Source organism: Littorina saxatilis, linkage group LG11 (assembly GCF_037325665.1).
Source record: "Littorina saxatilis isolate snail1 linkage group LG11, US_GU_Lsax_2.0, whole genome shotgun sequence".
Taxonomy (NCBI): domain Eukaryota; kingdom Metazoa; phylum Mollusca; class Gastropoda; order Littorinimorpha; family Littorinidae; genus Littorina; species Littorina saxatilis.
The window spans coordinates 9,836,690-9,855,082 of record NC_090255.1 but is presented as its reverse complement, the minus strand read 5'-3'; the positions used below and the strand labels follow the sequence as shown (position 1 = coordinate 9,855,082).

Here is an 18,393-nt window from a genome sequence, read left to right as displayed (position 1 = left end):
TCGCAAAGAAGCAATTTTTAACCCGTGTCCTCTAGCGCTCGCGCCAGGGAGGTAAGACGCTTCTCTCCCTTGGGCCCAGGGAGGTGACCAATGCTAGCAGCAAAACCGCTCATTGTAAAAAGTACATCAATAGTTTGTTCACACACTGTAGCAGCTAAATTGGGTGTGGGTTGTGGATCATGGTGTTACACATCAGCAAATAGGAATGAAAAAGTAATATACAGTGGGTTCTGTCGTTAAATGGTGCCCTTTTATGAGATTTCAGTCAATGTGGACAGTCTGAGAATTCAGTCAATGTGACAAAATGATTTTGTCACGCTTCAATTAAGAAGCATGCTAGTTAAAATGTGTAAAAACAATATGTAACACCAATTATAGAATTGGGAAAGAAATCCTGTCGCAGTTCGCATCACCCACAATGAAGAGTGGACAAAGTTGTCGATACCTGATCACTAACTGCAGCGGAAGAGAGTGGACATCCCCCGATCTGTCGCCTTGTCTGCGGAAGCGAATGACGTCTTCCTATGTGAAGAAAATGAGAGAAAAGAATATATAGATTGTACACAGGTGTATGGGTAAAATTGAACCTGAGCGTGTTAAATTCATAGCTCATATTTCAGAGGCATTTAAGTCTCCAAATTTGTAGAACGTGCACTTGCAATCACCCAAATAAATTAAAAATGCTGACATTTGTAGAACCTGCATTTGCTATCAATTCATTGGGATTTACCTGTCAAGTGTGGACAAAGTTGTCGATGCGTGAACACTAACAGCAGCGGAAGAGAGTGGACATCTCCCTATCTGTCGCCTTGTCTGCGGAAGAGAATGACGTCTTCCTATGTGAAGAAAATGAGGAAAAAGAAAATGAGGAAAAAGAATATATAGATTGTACACAGGTTTATGGGTAAATTTGAACTTTAGCGTGTTAAATTCATAGCTCATAATTCAATTTTATTTCTCAAATAGATCAGATAGATGTAGCAGTTGTAAACTTTGCGATTGTGAAGGAAATGTATCAGCAGAATACATCGCGCGTCGTGAATCGCAGCGCTCCTCAGTAGCGCCGCGCGTTGTAAATCGCAACGCTGCACAACGCGCCGCGCGCTGTGAATCCACTTCGGCAAAAATGTTCCATCTCTAATTCCCCCCCACCCCATTTATGCGAAAGAGAATGTCAAAATCACAATGTCGGGTGAGACACGTGCCTCACGAATGGCCTATGCGTAAGAGAATGGCAAAATCACAATGTCGGGCGAGACATGTGCCGCGTGGTGAAAACCTTCTCCATCTCTACACAGCTATCATAGAATAAATCCAATTCTTGATGCAGCGTTGAAAGACCCTGGCGTGGTTTTTCGAATAAAGCCTGGAATAAACCCTGTGGCAGAATGGTTTCGGAACACTTTAAGAAGGAGACTGACTTACCTGTCGCGCTTGGTCGATGCCTGAACGAACATTCGCCGAGTCGAACTTGCTTGTCGATGCCGCTTGTCGAGAATGCGTTTCGGTGCGGGCGGACTGGTGGCGCTCCGATAAGCTCATTCGGTCTGAGCCAATGGGAGACCCGGTTCGTTTAACAGCCAATGGGGAGGCCTTCCGGTCGCCTCGTCTGCCAGAAAAAGCCAATTGGCTTCGGAATCGGCTATTCTAACCGGGCGCATCGTGCGCGCCGCAAAATGTTTCTAGATACCCCAGAGATCGGGGCCCAAATCGGCCGGGTTTTGGGAGGAGATAGCGATGCAAGGCCCCAAACCGGTCGCGTATTATAATATAGATACACTTATTGCAGAGTTATCCTGTCTGCTCTTTAACCGTCTTTTGATATGAGGGATAATAGCGCTGTTTGCCAGACATATGACAAGCTACTCAAGTTGTGTAAACCTCATTCAAAATACGCTTGAATGCACCTTCACCTTCATTTAAAACCATGCTAACTTTAATCGTTTAATAGCTGCGTTTATTCCAAGCTTGGTTAACATAATTATGTAGTCGATGTTCCTTAGACTATCCTTCAAGATCACACTGGAACGTTTGTATTGTCTCGAATGACAATGCAAAACGGCCGAACTGGGCGTGCCCTTTTAAGCCACGCTGCAACGAAAGTAACAGAACGCGTGTTATTGAACTGACAATTCCTTTTTCTTGCAGGAACAATTCTGCCATTTATATCATCAAGTGGTGAACTAGGCTCAATCATTGGAGGCTACAGGGGTGATCTTGATACGCAAATACGTTTGTTTATACAAATAAAGGTGAGAAATATTGTATCCTTGTTTTAAGTGTAGCATGGCATTTGATATGACTGTTTCTGCCCCAAGAGAGCTGCAGATCAATGTGGAAGTATGGATGTGGGTATCCTGCAACAACAAACATTACAGACGCAATATAAGAAAAAATCATGAAATAAGTAACACAGCGTTAGCTTAGGTTAGGGTAAGGGTTTAGGGTACGTTTTTTTCCTAAAACATTTCTCATTGCACCCAGGCAAAAGAAGTTCCAACATTTTGTTGACTCGTCAAAACCCCAGGGAATTCATTGCCCTCAAAGGTACATTTCTTCCCGCATTAGCCATCAAAGATTCGGCTTTTAACATGTGATAAGATCAAGAGCATCATTCCACTTGTCCATATACCAAAAAGCAACAGGCTGGCTACTTTCTGTGAAGTGCAGAAAAATTGGAAAAAAAGTAATTACTATTACTACTGTCAGTCTGTAAAATTAGTAAAAAAAATAATTCTACTCAAGGAGCTGTGATGCATTTAATGGAATGATGCATTTTCCCCTAAATAAAGACCTGGGTCGATTTGTGGCGTGTAATCAAGCTCCCCCAACCTAAAAGAAGTAACATAAAGTGAAACTATTACATTAAATCAATGTGTCGAATTCACAGGATGAAAGTCAACACCAGCTACTCGTCGATCGCCTCAGTTCCACGTTCGGCATTCACGACACCGCCCTCTCTTGGTTCCGGAACTACCTCCAGAACCGCTCTCAGACTGTCACCACTGATTCGTTCTCTTCTCAGCCTGTCCCTGTCCGCTTCGGCGTCCCACAAGGGTCTGTCCTCGGCCCTGTCCTTTTCACCCTGTACACCCAACCCCTCTCCCTGGTCATCGAACGCCACGGCTTGAACTACAACTCCTTTGCCGATGACACGCAGCTCCAGAACAGCGCCAAGCCGGAGGACCATCTCCTGGGATCCATCTCCAGTTGTTTCACTGACATCAAGAACTGGATGACTGAGAACAAGTTGAAGCTGAACAGTGAGAAGACGGAGGCCCTTCTCGTTGGAACACGACAGAAGATTGCTTCCCTCACTGTGACCGACCTCCAGCTGGATGACGCGACTGTTCCATTCTCCCCTGCTGTCAAGAGCCTTGGCGTCTTTCTCGACTCCACTCTCTCCATGCAGACACACATCTCCTTCATCATCAAGACCTGCTTTTTCCACCTACGACGCATCGCCTCCATCCGTCGCTACCTCACCCACGACGCCTGTGTCAAGCTGGTTGTCTCCCTCATCTTCAGTCGTCTGGACTACTGCAACTCCCTTCTGGATGGCCTTCCCGCCTCATCCATTCATGGCCTACAACGAGTCCAGAACGCTGCTCCCAGGCTGACGTTGAGGAAGATGAAGCGAGACCATATCACCCCCCTACTTCGCTCCTTGCACTGGCTCCCTGTCAACACCCGAATCTCCTACAAACTGTCCACTCTGGTCTACAAGTGTCTCAACGACTCTGCTCCCGAGTACCTTCAATCCTCCCTGGACCTGTACACCCAGCCCTCCGACCGTCCCCTTCGTTCTGCTGCTGACCCACTCCGCCTTCACATCCCTAGCTCGAAACTCGCATCTGCTGGTCAGCGTGCATTTCCCTCCGCGGGCCCCTCCGTCTGGAACTCCCTGCCGCTTGAGCTTCGCCAGAGCCCCTCTCTTGACGCGTTCAAGAGTAGGTTGAAGACTCAGTTCTTCCCGTAGCTGGCTGCGACTTTCATGTTCGACGTGATGTGTTGTGCCCCAAAAGACATTCTTGTGCTGTGCTCTGTGAGAGGTGTTTTCTTCAGTTGTGCTTAATATTATTTTGTTTGGATCTAGCTATTGATGTGTACATTGTTGTTAAACAGTTGTTTGTTGTATGTTTATCAGGTTTGCTAGTGTGTGATAGGGTTCGTGTTAGATGTTAGTTTCTTTGTTTGTCCTGTGTTGACAACTCTTCGACAAGCGCTTAGAACTGTACCCACGGAATACGCGCTATATAAGCTTCCTATTGATTGATTGATTGATGGAACACACTAAATACTATAACGAAGATAATGGGTTGTCCAAAACCACAAGGCAAAGATTGTGCTGACATCTTGTCTAAGTAACACAAGCCGATTAAATCTAATTTTCCGACAACGCAATGGTTTTTGTTTTGGACTTGTTTTTCTATCCACAATATCTAACATATGTTTTTCATTCTGAGAGTCAGAAAAAGATGAGAGAGATAGAGTGTGTGTGTGTGTGTGTGTGTGTGGGTGGGTGTGTGTGTGTGTGTGTGTGTGTGTGTGTGTGTGTGTGTGTGTGTGTCTGTGTCTGTGTGTCTGTCTGTCTAAATAAGTGAGTATCATTCCATGAGAAAAAAAACTCGTTTTCATTTGAATATGTTTCCAGTAAATTTACAAATTTCCTGGCCCTTCAAACCATGAAATTTACAAATGTTCTAGAAATTTTAGGAAATTTACAAAATCACCGAGTGACACAGAAAATTTACAAATTTACCGACATTTTCGGGGATTTTGTAATATTGCTGTAACATACATATGTCGTGCCGCATTCACGGAATTGCCGAATTCGCGAAATCAGCAACATGGTTATCCATTTCACGTAATCGGCAAAACGCTGCCCATTTCGCGAAATCGGCAGCGTTTTGACGAAAGTGCGTTAAGTCTTCTATAACTTGCCTATTTCGTGAAATCTGCAGTCAATTTGTAACTTTTTGTGTCACCAGAACATTGCGTTTGCATTGCTTTAGCTCCCAAAAATGCTGTGTATGGTCTGTGTCAAGCATAATGCATTTTACGTCTTGGCTTAATTTCGGTTAGGGTCTGCTTAAGTAGCCCCCTATTGCGATGTCAATCCATTTTAGCATCAAACTGGCTATGTGTGGTGATACCCAAGGCTTTTGAAAACTTTAAAATCCAAAATTGGCTGCTGATTTCGCAAAATGGGCAAGTTTTAGATGCCTTTACGCTTTTTTGGCAAAAAGCTGCCAATTTCGCGTAATGGGCAGCGTTATGCCGATAACACGAAATAGGCAAAATTTTTACCGATTCCGCGAATGCAGCAATTCCGTGAATACATAAATATCGTGCCAAAAATATTTAAAAACAATCTCCTCAAAAGTTTTTACGATGAATATGGAAGGTTTAATGAGTCCAAATTCAAGGTGATTGATCATTACCTCGCTGGCATTTTGCAAACGAGCCACACAATCTTGAAATAAGTTCTTTATCTGTTTCATAAGGGCTTGTCTGTCTGTCTACTTCAAAGACTCGTTGGTTCGACGTACTAGTAAATGTAACAGGTTTTTGTCTATAAGAAACGTTCCAATTACCTACCAATCTTGTTTTTTGATTCTGCATTTTGGAACGTTGGCAGTCTATATCTGTTTTTGGATTGTTAGTGGACCAAAAAGTTAACGTTGTGGTTTTCTTAAATTTGTTAAAGCTACATCTTTGAAACTTTGCATACTTCTAGGGTTTGATGATTTCCCAACATGAACCCAGTTTGGATGACCCTCGGCAAATGTTGGGGTCATAGCGAGGTCATGTTTGATTTAAAAACCGTAAGCCTATCATAATAGAAGCAGCTAAGTTTGGAAAGCATTATCAAGTAGCTATAATTTCAAGCGAGACCGACATTATTGACACGAAATGCATTGACCAATCGCCGAAAGGCGCATGAAAGGATATCCCAAAATCCTCTATTCTCGATGACATACTAAGGAGTTGGTTTGGGAGAACGACGATCTATGGACGGTTTATCATGTAAAGGGAAGCAAGTGGTTAAAAACGGGCGTCAATAGAGCCAATGAACAATGTTATCTACTTGTAGTATTTCATCCACTTGTGTAAAAACTTAATGTTGAAGTTATCTCAGATGTTTTTGAAGCTAGACCTTTAACACTTTGCACATTGCTAGGGTTTGATTATCTCCCGATTTGACCCCAGTTTGGTTGACCCTCATCACATTGTGGGGTCACGTTGTGGTCATGTTCCTAAAACTTTGAGGTTTTCTCGGATATTTTGGGAGCAAAAGCCTCCATACTTTACACAATTGTAGGTGTTGATAATCAGCAGCCATGACCAAAATTTAGCTTGTTTCGTCAAATTTCAGAGTCACAGCATGAAAATGTTTGATAGAAAAGATTTTTACCCCTGTTTTTTTGATTTGGTCACAGCTTAGTGTCTGGGGTAGTTTAGTCTTGGCTAGAGCATTGGTGATGACGTCATGTTATGATGTCATAGTGTCAGAAATGAGGTAACACAAGTGTCTGAGTACATACATTATTTTGGTCTTGGCCAGCCAAAACTCGTAAATGGTAAAAAAAAAGAGTGTAATTATAACGGTTTAAGGGGAGGTTCTAGAATTTAGAATGGGAAATATTAATGGATTTGAACTGTCTTTCGACTCAAATAAAGTCAAATGCATTGCTGAACCATATATTGTGTTAGTTAATATGTCACGACAACTACCGTTGAGAAACAATTCAACGGAAAAACATACATTATCTAGAAACCGAAAATAGTGATTTTGGCGTTTCCTTGATAATTCTTCAAGGAGCGCACATTTTTTAAAGAAATTCAAAACATAGAATAACATGTATTTGGACTACATTTTGTGGAATCAAATTTACGTTATTTTAATTAAAACGTTGATTTCATCATATTCACATATAACGGTTTTATCCCGACCCACAAACGCCTTCCACAAACTCAAAGTGTAGTCCTATGAATACTAAAAAGCCATGCCACGTTTTGTTCCAGTCGGTTGAGAACATTTTGAGTTATCAAGGAAACGGCGAAGCAAGGTGCCGAAAACATCATTCTGAGAAAAAAGGCTTCAAAGTTTAGATACGACGTCAAACTGGAAAACAACCGTTTCTCGGTCCCTAATTGTCGAATTTCCACCAAAATTGGCACAGTGATCCGTTGTCCTAACTGAACTTCAATACAAACTCTTCAAGAAGAAAAAGTTATTTTTTGGCTGTTAAAAACCGTTAAATTTTATTTTTTTACCAATCTCTATGAAATTTTGCGGGTAGATCCGTTGTCCCTAACTGAATTTCACTACATAGATTTCAATACGAAAAAAAACAAACTTGTGTCAGTTAAAAACCGTTATTTTCCAATTTTTCGCCGATCTTTAAAGAACTCTTTGCCCCACGTTTCTCGGTCCCTAATTGTCGAATTATCAACAAAATTGGCACAGTGATCCGTTTTCCCAAAATGAACTTAATTAAAAGCATACTTTTCAAGAAGAAAAAGTTAGTTTTGGGCGGTTAAACGTGAAAGGGAACAGAGAAAAAAGCCACAATAAGCAAAAGCCAACCAAACGCAAAAAAAAATTAAAAATTAAAAAAAAAAAAAAAATAATTCGCACAGAACACACACATCGCAAACACAACACACTGACAAATCAGTGACGTGACACCCGACACACACACACACACACACACACACACACACACACACACACACACACACACACACACACACACACACACACACACACACACACACACTCGCATACGTTCTTTCTCTCTCTCTCTTTCTCTCTCTATATTTCTCCATCTCTCTTTTTACATTTAGTCAAATGCAAGTTTTGACTAAATGTTTTAACGTAGAGGGGGGAATCGAGACAAGGGTGTGGTGTATGTGTGTGTGTGTGTGTGTGTGTGTGTGTGTGTGTGTGTGTGTGTGTGTGTGTGTGTGTGTGTGTGTGTGTGTGTGTAGAGCGATTTAGAGAAAACTACTAGACCGATCTTCATGACATTTTACATGGGAGTTCCTGGGTATGATATCCCCAGACGGTTTTTTCATACGTCATGCTATTATCACTCACTGCTCTTACAAACGAACACACACAAACCTATGAATAAAGTACATTGGAATAATGCCGTAGATCTTACGGGATTTAACGTTTTTTTAACTGCCCAAAATTTACTTTTTATTCTTGTTGAAATTCACAACATTTCATAAAGATCGGTGAAAAATTAGAAAATAACGGTTTGTAACTGACAAAAGCTTGGTTTTCTTCTGAAAAGTACGTATTGAAACTCAGTTATGGACAACGGACCTACTCACAACATTTCATGAAGATTGGTGAAAAAACGGGATTTAACGGTTTTTTAACTGCCAAAAATCAACTTTTTATTCTTGTTGAAATTCAGTTAGGGACAACCAACCTAACCACAACATTTCATAAAGATCGGTGAAAAATTAGAAAATAACGGTTTATAACGGGTTTTTAACTGCCAATAATTAACTTTTTCTTCTTGAAAAGTTTGTATTGGAGATCAGTTAGGGACAATGGATCACTGTGCCAATTTTGGTGTAAATCCGACGATTAGGGACCAAGAAACAAGGAGCAGAGTGTTTTTTGGCGGTTAAACTGTCATTTTAACGGTTTAATGATTTGGTGAAATTTCTTCCACCACAATACTATACAATGTTTTATCTACCCATTATTGCAAGAACCCCAAAATCACATTTTTTGGGAAAAATCGCTTTCACTCATGCTAGAACCTCCCCTTAAGTAAAACAAAAGAATTTGTTTTCAAAATGTTGTGGATGTTGAGTATGTCAGGCTAGTGATGGTGTAGGTCGGGTTAGGGGCGGTGAAAATTTGTATATGTGAAATATTCTTAGAGTTGAATAACAAAATGGAATGATACAAGTCACATTAGCCTTGATCAAGTTTGTAAACGTTCTCTTCAATAATTTTTTTTTTTTGGGGGGGGGGAGTGGGGGGATCATATGTAGTGGAATCCTCCTTTTAAGACCTACACAACCCTGAGAAAATTAGGTCTTAAAAGAGAAGAAATCTTAAAATGGGGTTTAATTTACAGAGGTTATGAACAGAATATTTGAGAAAACAGGGTCTTAAAGGTGGAGGGTCTTAAAAGCGATGGAGTCTTCTGTCAGATAGGGTGGTACAGGGAGGGGGAGGGTGGGGTTAGGAATGGAAGGAGTCATTCTGTTTTTTCTTAAAGGGGAGGAAATCTTCTATTGTGGGTATTAAAAGGGGAGGGGGTCACTGTAATGGGACACGACCGTGGCGAGTCGTGTATGCATTTGTTTCTCTTGATTTCTGGTTATGCAACCCTCCACATCAACATACAGATTGCCCTTCTGTCTGGTTTCAGTTGATAATCACGAAGGTGGTACTTTTTTTGGCCTTCATCTTGACAAAGGAACGTTTGTACACTTTAAATGTTTCACCTTGGTGTTCTTTTTGACAATAAAAGCATGCACTCTGAGGACTGGTCATGCATACGTTGAAGTTAATGTACACCAAATATAAAGTAATTTGGTCAACCGCTAAATAAGTTATACAATTATCATTATTGTGGTTTGCTTTTCTTTTGGGTCACCCTGTACTATCAAAAAGAAAGCCTGAATTAAAATTTTTAAAAAGGGATACAAAATGGTGACTACCTGACAAGCGCCAACCAAACTGATCGGCAACTGATGAAAATTTGATTTTTTACTTTATTTTTTATGCATCTTATTGTTAAAAAAAATACTTTAAATATAGAATGAGATACACCTGGAGTGGTAAGATTAGCTCAGAGCTGGAATATTTTCAAAAATTCTTCTCGCATCACGTAGAGGCTGGTCGGCTGGGGAAAAAAAAAATGTGTGAAGGTGTGTGTGGAATATTTGTAATGTGATTACTCTGCTGTGAAACCCAACTCCTGTGATATGAGAGGGTAAATTTACATAGTGCAATATCATATTTGATTGTGATAGTCTCAAAGACGTTTTTTACCTTATTAGATATTATCTGTAAAATTACTAAATTTTAAGATGACAAGGACAGCACTTTAGGTTAGTGTTATTGGAAATATGATGTGTGCTTGTGATTGTGAACCTATGTTTTATGTTTTATGTTTTATGTGTGTCGTCCTATACAATTGTTGTTATAATCGTTTACAGGCAGGCAGGGTGTGCCGAAGAAAAATTTCCATTTTTATGTAATATTTTAATGGACAATAAAGTGCTGTTATTGTTATTGTTATTGTTAAGCAAACATCTCACAGCTGGAACATTTCTTTCTTGCCACACAACATGCAGATTTCACCACTTAACATGCAATTGACTGACAGGCAGTGTTGAAATGTTGCTATTCTATCAGCAGGAGTAAATATTCATCTCTTCGTGCCTTATTTTTCCCGTTTTGCAAATCGCCTCAGAGCTGGAACACACCAAAGCTCCACCCATTTCGCTTTTGCTCAGAGCTGGAACATCATCGAAACGAATTAATTAATTTTGAGAGAAATCTAAGAATAGTCTGTGACATTTTGTATCGCCAAAACATTGCTTTTGCATTGCTTCAGCTGCCCATTATGGTTTGGATGGTCTGTGTTGGTCTGTATTACTACGAAAATACACAAAAATCTCCACTTTTTGACATGAATGATTTATTAGTGCGAAATATATTCATTGTAGCCCATAGTTGGCTTCTTGTGATGATACCCAATGCATTCATGAAGGTTACAAACATAAAAGTAAAGCAGTACACTGCCTACGACACCTACAGTTGCGAGCAATGTGAGCCGACTGCGAAAAAGTGGCCCTTCTGAGCTAAAATAAATTACCGTCTCAGAGCTTTTTACGCATGAAATGTCTCCCACGCCGTGGACGTGTTTGAAAGGTATTTTTACAGAATGAGAAAGTGTATCGCAGTTCTGGAAGGATTCTTCGAGAAAATAGTCTGATCAAATTAACGGTGAGCAGTGCGATATTATCAGATTCTAAGGACTTCCAGGGCATCCTACGTAGCATAACATTCTGATTTGTGGTATGTGTTCAGGTAGAAGGGTGCTAGCTCTCATTTGGTGTAACAGTCTTTACAGATCTGTGATGGTTGACATTATCGTTTTCACGGGAAGGGATGTATGTTTTCGCCATTCCAAAAATGCTTTCTAGTCTGTTTTAACATAGACCAGGAATCAAAACGAGGTGTATGTGTGTGTGTGGTGTGTGTGTGTGTGTGTGTGTGTGTGTGTGTGTGGTGTGTGTGTGTGTGTGTGTGTGTGTGTGTGTGTGTGCTCACGTGTTTAGAGCAATTCTAGGAAAACTACCGGAAATACGTTTATGTTTATGAAACTTTGCTGTTCGGAATATACATGAATCATGTGTCTCATGACATAATATCCGGCTTTTTGCAACAGTTTAGGCTGCACTGTGGTGACCTCATGTTTTAGAGCAAATTGATTGAAAGCTTGATGAAGAATTATTTGACTCAGTTCAGACTATGGAATTGCATTTTAGCTGAGAAGCTTTAAAATACTGTTTTAAAATTTGTTTGCTCATTCAAGTTGTCATTAAAATCGATGTATGTTTGCGTGCGTGTGCGTGTTTGTGTGCAGGTGCAGCAAATAAAACCCGAAGAGAAGTGACAATGGCAAGACTACTCTTCTTGTGTGTCATATCTGCAACAACTCATTTGTGTGAATCTAGATCATCTCACTGTTCCGCTGGAATCTTCACTGCAGGAAAAGACGCATTCGTGGACTGCGTTTTCAGCCCAGATGAGAGCATATCCAACAATCATATATATGTGATGTGGTCTCCTTCTAACATCACCAACAAATCAACAAGTAAGAAGAAGAAGAAGGGCTAAGCCCTTGCGACTCTCGTTTGTGACCTTTATAATGACAATTGTGTGACCTTTTACAATCATATTACTGCCATGTCAGGAGGGGGATATTCAGTGAGCCCACGGTTTTTGCTAAAGCTCATAGGTCACTCACCGACACGGAGTAGTTTGACATAGAAAATAAACGTAGATAGGTAAATTTAGTTGAAATGAAAAACCAATTACCAAAGACGTCGGCGGAACACTAACACCGAAAAGAGAGAGAGAGAGAGAGAGGGGGGGGAATCAAAAGTATGCCTTAGAAGGTGCAGGGGTGGAAATCCCCCCAAAAATGTTGCGTAAAGCGAAATCAATACATTCAATCTGTGGGCCTTACAAATTGCAACTGAACAAAATGCATTTTTTCACCAAGACTAGTAAAATATAGGCTATCCAAAACCCTGTGGCTGAGACAGCACCAACAAATAGTCGTTGTAACACATATATAAATTAACCTAATTTGCATAAAACGGATTTTCTTGATATTTGAGCTTGTTTTTAATCTAAATACATTATGTGTATCAGTCAATTTTTGCTACTGGTGACAAAGAAGAGGGAATTGAGGCTGAAATTTACAAACTAGACAAAAATTCTGAAATTGATTGTGCAGTGACCTATATCACTGAAGAATATAAAACCATAAAAAGAAAAGTAGTAGGGATTGCCATTATTGGTTAATTTTGTAAAATTATCCTGAAAAGTGAATAGTGTTACAGTGGAACACGAATATTGCATTGACATAACTGTTACAAATGCTTTTGATTGTATTCATTTATAAACCAATAGTAGACAATATAATAAAGCTGCAAGTAAACAAATCATGCTTTTTAGTCAAGTTTCTGGTGGATATAGCATATGGGATAACGTTACGATAGTCATCATGCTTTTGAAATCAAGCTGGCAACGTGTAATACGTGTACTAGGCTTGTTCCATTTTTATTTATTTATATTGAATAACTGATCCCAGATATGATGTGAAGTGCTTAGTATGAAAGGTACATGAAAAGGGAACAACACAATGGCAAACACTAATGAGAAGAAAATAAAGACAGAACAAATTCTTCAAACATACAACAGTAATTTAATAGGAAAATAATGAATATCAGATATTAGAAGGTTATCCTCTTGAGGTGAGGAGGTGATGGGGAAGGAGGTGATGGGGAAGGTGGTGGGTTCGAATTGAAATTGCTGCTTTGCTGTAGCGCGGCTGGCGACTGAGTGACCTACAACTAACCCTCAGTTCCCTCCAGTTCCAGAGTTTCACCCTCCCTTCCTCAGTGACTACTTTCTCACGCCACGCATACCCACCATCCGCACTCTACCTGCCCTCCCCTCCCCGCCGCTACCCCTGCTAGCCGTCAACTGTCAGATTTCCTAATTCTTCCGTTCCCATCCCTCTGCCCTAGATCTTACCCCCCCCCCTCCTCTGACCGTGAGAACTCTTACAGCTAAACTGCAATTTTACAAATTTTCACTTAGCTGCTACGATACTCAATAACCCCTCCCCCTCGCCTCAGCTCCCACACCCACACGCACACGCACACACGCACACCCATCCACACATGCACACAAGCATGCACGCTCACACACACACACACACACACACACAATCACACACACAGACCCACACACAGACACACAGACACACAGACACACAGACACACAGACACACACACACACACACACACACACACACACTCACTCACAGTTACAACACGTGAAGTACGAATTTTGGGATACAAAGCATGGGGGCCTCTTTATTCATTTATATTCCACATTGAATAAACACTGACACATGACCTTCAGGTCAATGTTCACCCAAATAGGAAGGGGAGGCACCCATTCCTTCACCCAAAATTGGAACCAAGGGAGAACCATTTTTGTTAGAGTTTCTTTGCAAAAATAAGTCGGTAGAAGTCCAGCATTTTGCATGGCAGCTGATCCAAATAAGAAAGGTAACAGTTCGACTGCCAGTCCCCAAGCACCTTAATGACCTCACCGGGAATCCCACAACTGAGAGCGTGGGTGGCACCACCTCTTCGGAAGCTATGGCTAGAGTAATCTTTGCCTGCCAGTGTTTTTAATTTGGCATCGAATTTCGAGCTGGCCATTGGAAAGGCCTGAGAGTTTGGAGCAGCGGGCGTAGTGCACTGGAATGATTTCACAACAGCTGTCACTGGACAGAGCGGGTGTGGTGCTATGCTTGGTAACACGATAGTGTGAGTCCGTTCTCGCCGCTGAATTGTTTTGCTCCAACGGACCACCACAGTTAAAGACCCATTCTCGTCAGCAATAAAACTGTCCCTTGTCAATTGCTTCTCAGGGTCAAACACCTGGCCGAACACATTGGACTTGCGTAACAACCCGAAAAAGAGGACAAGACATGCTGCCCAAAATATGCAGTCCTGTGTTACATGCAAACGCAACTTTCCTTTTATTTTCATTAACACCTCTGGTGTTATGGGTGTCTTCCGCTGCACAGCACATCCTTTAATCCGTTCAATGCCTTTTAGTGTACTTTTCACAAGCCACGAGTCTTGCATTGGGTTGACCAATCCACACTCTATGTGCAACAGCCTCACAATGTTAAGGTATTGTCTCACAGTTGAAGGCTTTCGAGTGCGCGCTAAATATGCAGCATATAATGTAACAGTCTCTTCATCAGCAGGCACCGGCCCAATTTTTCAACACAGTTTTTCACAAAAGTCAAGGTAAATCCTCAGATGCGTCGAATATGTTCTTTTAGTGTTTGTCGCAAATGTCTGTCCTCGAAAAATCGCCACTTCCCGTCTGAGCTCAACCTTGAGACCACTTGACTCGCCTAATGGACAGACATAACAAAGCCTTAGTAGACATATGTTTGGTTAAATCAAATATTTCTCCACCTTTACCATGCCACCAATTAGACAACAACACAAACAACTTAGCTATGTTGTCTCGTTCATGCAACCGAGACACAGTATCAGCCACAATATTGATGCTTCCTGACACAGAAATAGCCCGCACAACACAGTCATGTTTCGCACGTATATCCAAAACATTTGCCTGAGAAGCCTGTTCACAAACGCATTTCGCGAACGTCCCTTGTTAATAATGCCTTTTGTGACGGTACTATCAGTTTGCACTATTACCGTTCTGCCTCTCCACAAGGGGACCCACTGCTTCACAGCCTGAAAAACTGCACAAACCTCTTTATAATTTATATGCAGCTTTTCCGCTGCTGGCAGATCACAGTGAAACACAGTATAGAGCCAATCCCCTTGGCAGAATGCACCCGCTGCTTGATTACAAGCGTCCACGTGTACGCGCACATTTGTTTGCTCGTTGAAAAACACAGTTCCGTTGAAAACTCGTAGATAAGTAAGCCACCACGAGAGATCGCCTTTAAAGCCTGAGGTCAATCTGACCTTGTGGCTTTGCTGCTGCAGCGGGGCGATTAAGTCCAGAATACGGCGAAGAAAAATTTTTCCTCCTCGCACTGCCTGGCACGCCCAATTAAGAAGCCCAGCTATGCTCTGCAATTGGAGTTTCGTTGCCCGCTTTCTATGCTGAAACTGCCGAAGCCGCTCTTCCAGTTTGTTGAGTTTGTCTTTACCCAAGGACAAGGTGCTCGCCCGCGTGTCGATGTCCACCCCCAGAAAGGTGATTTTCTGGGTTGGCCCCACCACTTTTTTCCAGCTAATAAGGAACCCTAACTTACGCAACAACCTAATCAGACAATGCAGCGCTGCGTTGCACGTGTCGTACGTAGGGGCTACTATCAAGAAATCATCTATGTAAACTACCACATCTTTGTAACCTTTCCTGGCCATGCACCTCCTTACAGCTTGTGACAAGCGGTGAAATATAGAGGGTCCCAGACAGGACCCAAAGGGCAAGCGAGTATCAAACATATACGTAGAGTGAGTGTCATTATGAAACTTCCATTTCAATCCCGTTACGCTGTAATTATCAGGATGAATAGCGACTGAGCGATACGCTGATTTTAAATCCACTTTTGCACACCAGTACCCAGGTTTTGCTAGTCTACAAGCCTCTTCTAGAGTTTGGAACTGAACTGGGTCAGCAGAGACATAATCATTCATAGCTGCCCCACGTTGCCTGCTAGCGTCGTGAATGACCCGTATATCACCATCATCTTTAGGTATTGCTGCCAATGCACTCACAATGTCTGGCTTAGTGTTAGTAACAATATAATGTCCTTTGCTAATCTGGTCTAGGAGTTCTTTCTCGACCCCGTCTTTATGTTGTTTGGCTGACTGATGATTTCTAACTTCAACCTTATCTACCGCTATGTTTTCAGGTATCAAACGAAATCCGTGTCTAATTCCGTCTAGCAAATATTTTCTGTCTCTATCATGCCGCAGTTCTTCTTCCCACACGTCTAATTTGCTATTTATGGACCCTGTTTTTCCAACAAAATTCCCAGAAAAAGTTTTTTCAGTTCTAACTAAGCTGGAAAGTGGGGGACCTACCCTTGCTGAAGCCTGCTGCGCGTTGTCCTAGGCGATGCTAGTAGTCGCCGCGGCCGCTGCTTTACCGCTGCCTGCCAGTGCGTGATCTTTAGACGGATGGTCCGCCTTACCACAGGTAGCACAACTATGGTCAAAGTTGCACCTGTCGCCGTAGGTGCAGTTCCCTTTGTTCCACTGTAGGCAGAACGGTATTCCCTTCGCGTTAGTCCGACGCTTGTTCGGTGCCGCCACGTTGGTACCAGGTTGCTGGCGCTGTTGTCCTGTCCCTATGGGCTTCTCCCGCAACGCCACCACTGACAGGTGAGGAGTATCGGCCCCCCATCGATGGCCGGTCGCCGCCTGCAGACTCCTGTACTCGTCGTCGTACATGAGTACAGAAGCCCACGTGTATCTGCACGCCAGCTCCGACACCTTCACCGTGTAAGCAATGTAATCAAACACTGACTCTTCGGTGTCCAACTCTCCGTTTTTGATGAGTTCCGCCATTATTCGGCCGTTGGCCGCCATCCACATAGCTGGGCTCACTCTTTCGAGCTTTTGTTTTTGCCCTGCCATTTTCAGAGATATCCCTCCACCCAGGTCGATCTCTTCACTCTCCCTTGCCGCTGATGAAATAAAATCCACCACCCTAAGGGCTGACTCACCTGAGTCTTTTCTCCTGGCTGTCAGGTACACGCTTGGGTCCTGGAGCCAATTGATGGGACTCGCGCTATAGAAAAGTTATTTATTATTATTATTATTATTTGGGTCCAGGTCGACCCTGTCCGACCGGGGCTGTTTGCCTTGACCCTGGACAGGCTGTAGCAGATCATCCAAAGTCATTCGGCTCTGCTTTTGTTTCTGAGCTGGAGCCCCTAGGGGGACACCGATTGTTGGTCCACACAAAGGCCTGCCACCATTGTCTTCTTGTATCTCTTTCACTGCTTCCTTCAAAAGCAGAAAGTCTGCCTTGCACAACCGCAGGTCTTTCAAGTCCTGGTTTTCAATCAAGCAAAGGCACTTATGGGCCTTTTGGCCAAGCAAGCCTTCTTTTTTCAATGCAGCTTGCACATCCTCTCCAATTTCGTGTTTCTCTATCCACTCGGATAGCGAAAACTCCATGCTGAATTGAAATTGCTGCTTTGCTGTAGCGCGGCTGGCGACTGAGTGACCTACAACTAACCCTCAGTTCCCTCCAGTTCCAGAGTTTCACCCTCCCTTCCTCAGTGACTACTTTCTCACGCCCACGCATACCCACCATCCGCACTCTACCTGCCCTCCCCTCCCCGCCGCTACCCCTGCTAGCCGTCAACTGTCAGATTTCCTAATTCTTCCGTTCCCATCCCTCTGCCCTAGATCTTACCCCCCCCCCCCTCCTCTGACCGTGAGAACTCTTACAGCTAAACTGCAATTTTACAAATTTTCACATATCAGATATTAGAAGGTTATCCTCTTGTATTACAATGTGTGGTAAGAGGTGTACAGACACCTGAATTAATGCTTATATTTTGATAAGAGTCCTTGTTTTAATATTCGCGACTTGTCTCAATTTCAGCAAACACATTCTGTTCGATTGAAATTCTATTTTTTTAATAATGCTGTTGATTTAGTTTTTTTTTATCTTCATTAACTATTTACTTTCGTCTTCTTTAGCATAATTTCATTTGACATTTTTGTTTGTTTGTTGTTCAACATTCATTTTACTTGTATACTTTTTCTTTGATTGCATATGACCTGTTTGTTTGTTTGTTTGTTTGTTTGTTTGTATGTATGTTTGTTTATTCGACATTTATTTCACATGTATGCATTTTTCTTTGATTGCAGATGTGCTAACGTGCTGGAAAAACCACAACAAAAACTTACCTAGCTGCGAGCCAGCAGAGGGTTACGTATACGACGGTGGCATTTCAAATCACATCAGACTGCTTATTCCTGATGTCACCCCGCGGTTTTCTGGAGTTTATTCCTGCATGTTAAGCATGAACAACTATTCTCTTTCTAATTTTTCTGCGTGCAGTCTGACCGTAAAGG

At 42.1% G+C, this 18,393-nt stretch overlaps 1 long non-coding RNA gene across 1 annotated transcript in view; it reads left to right on the top strand.

The window, feature by feature from the left end:
- The first annotated feature begins 2,148 nt into the window (after nucleotides 1-2,148).
- LOC138980719 (uncharacterized) overlaps nucleotides 2,149-18,393 on the top strand; it is a 33,092-nt gene continuing 16,847 nt past the window's right edge. The window contains exons 1-3 of the long non-coding RNA XR_011460428.1: nucleotides 2,149-2,252; nucleotides 11,640-11,870; nucleotides 18,187-18,393. This is a non-coding gene — a long non-coding RNA (uncharacterized lncRNA). The remainder of the gene's footprint in view (nucleotides 2,253-11,639; nucleotides 11,871-18,186) is intronic.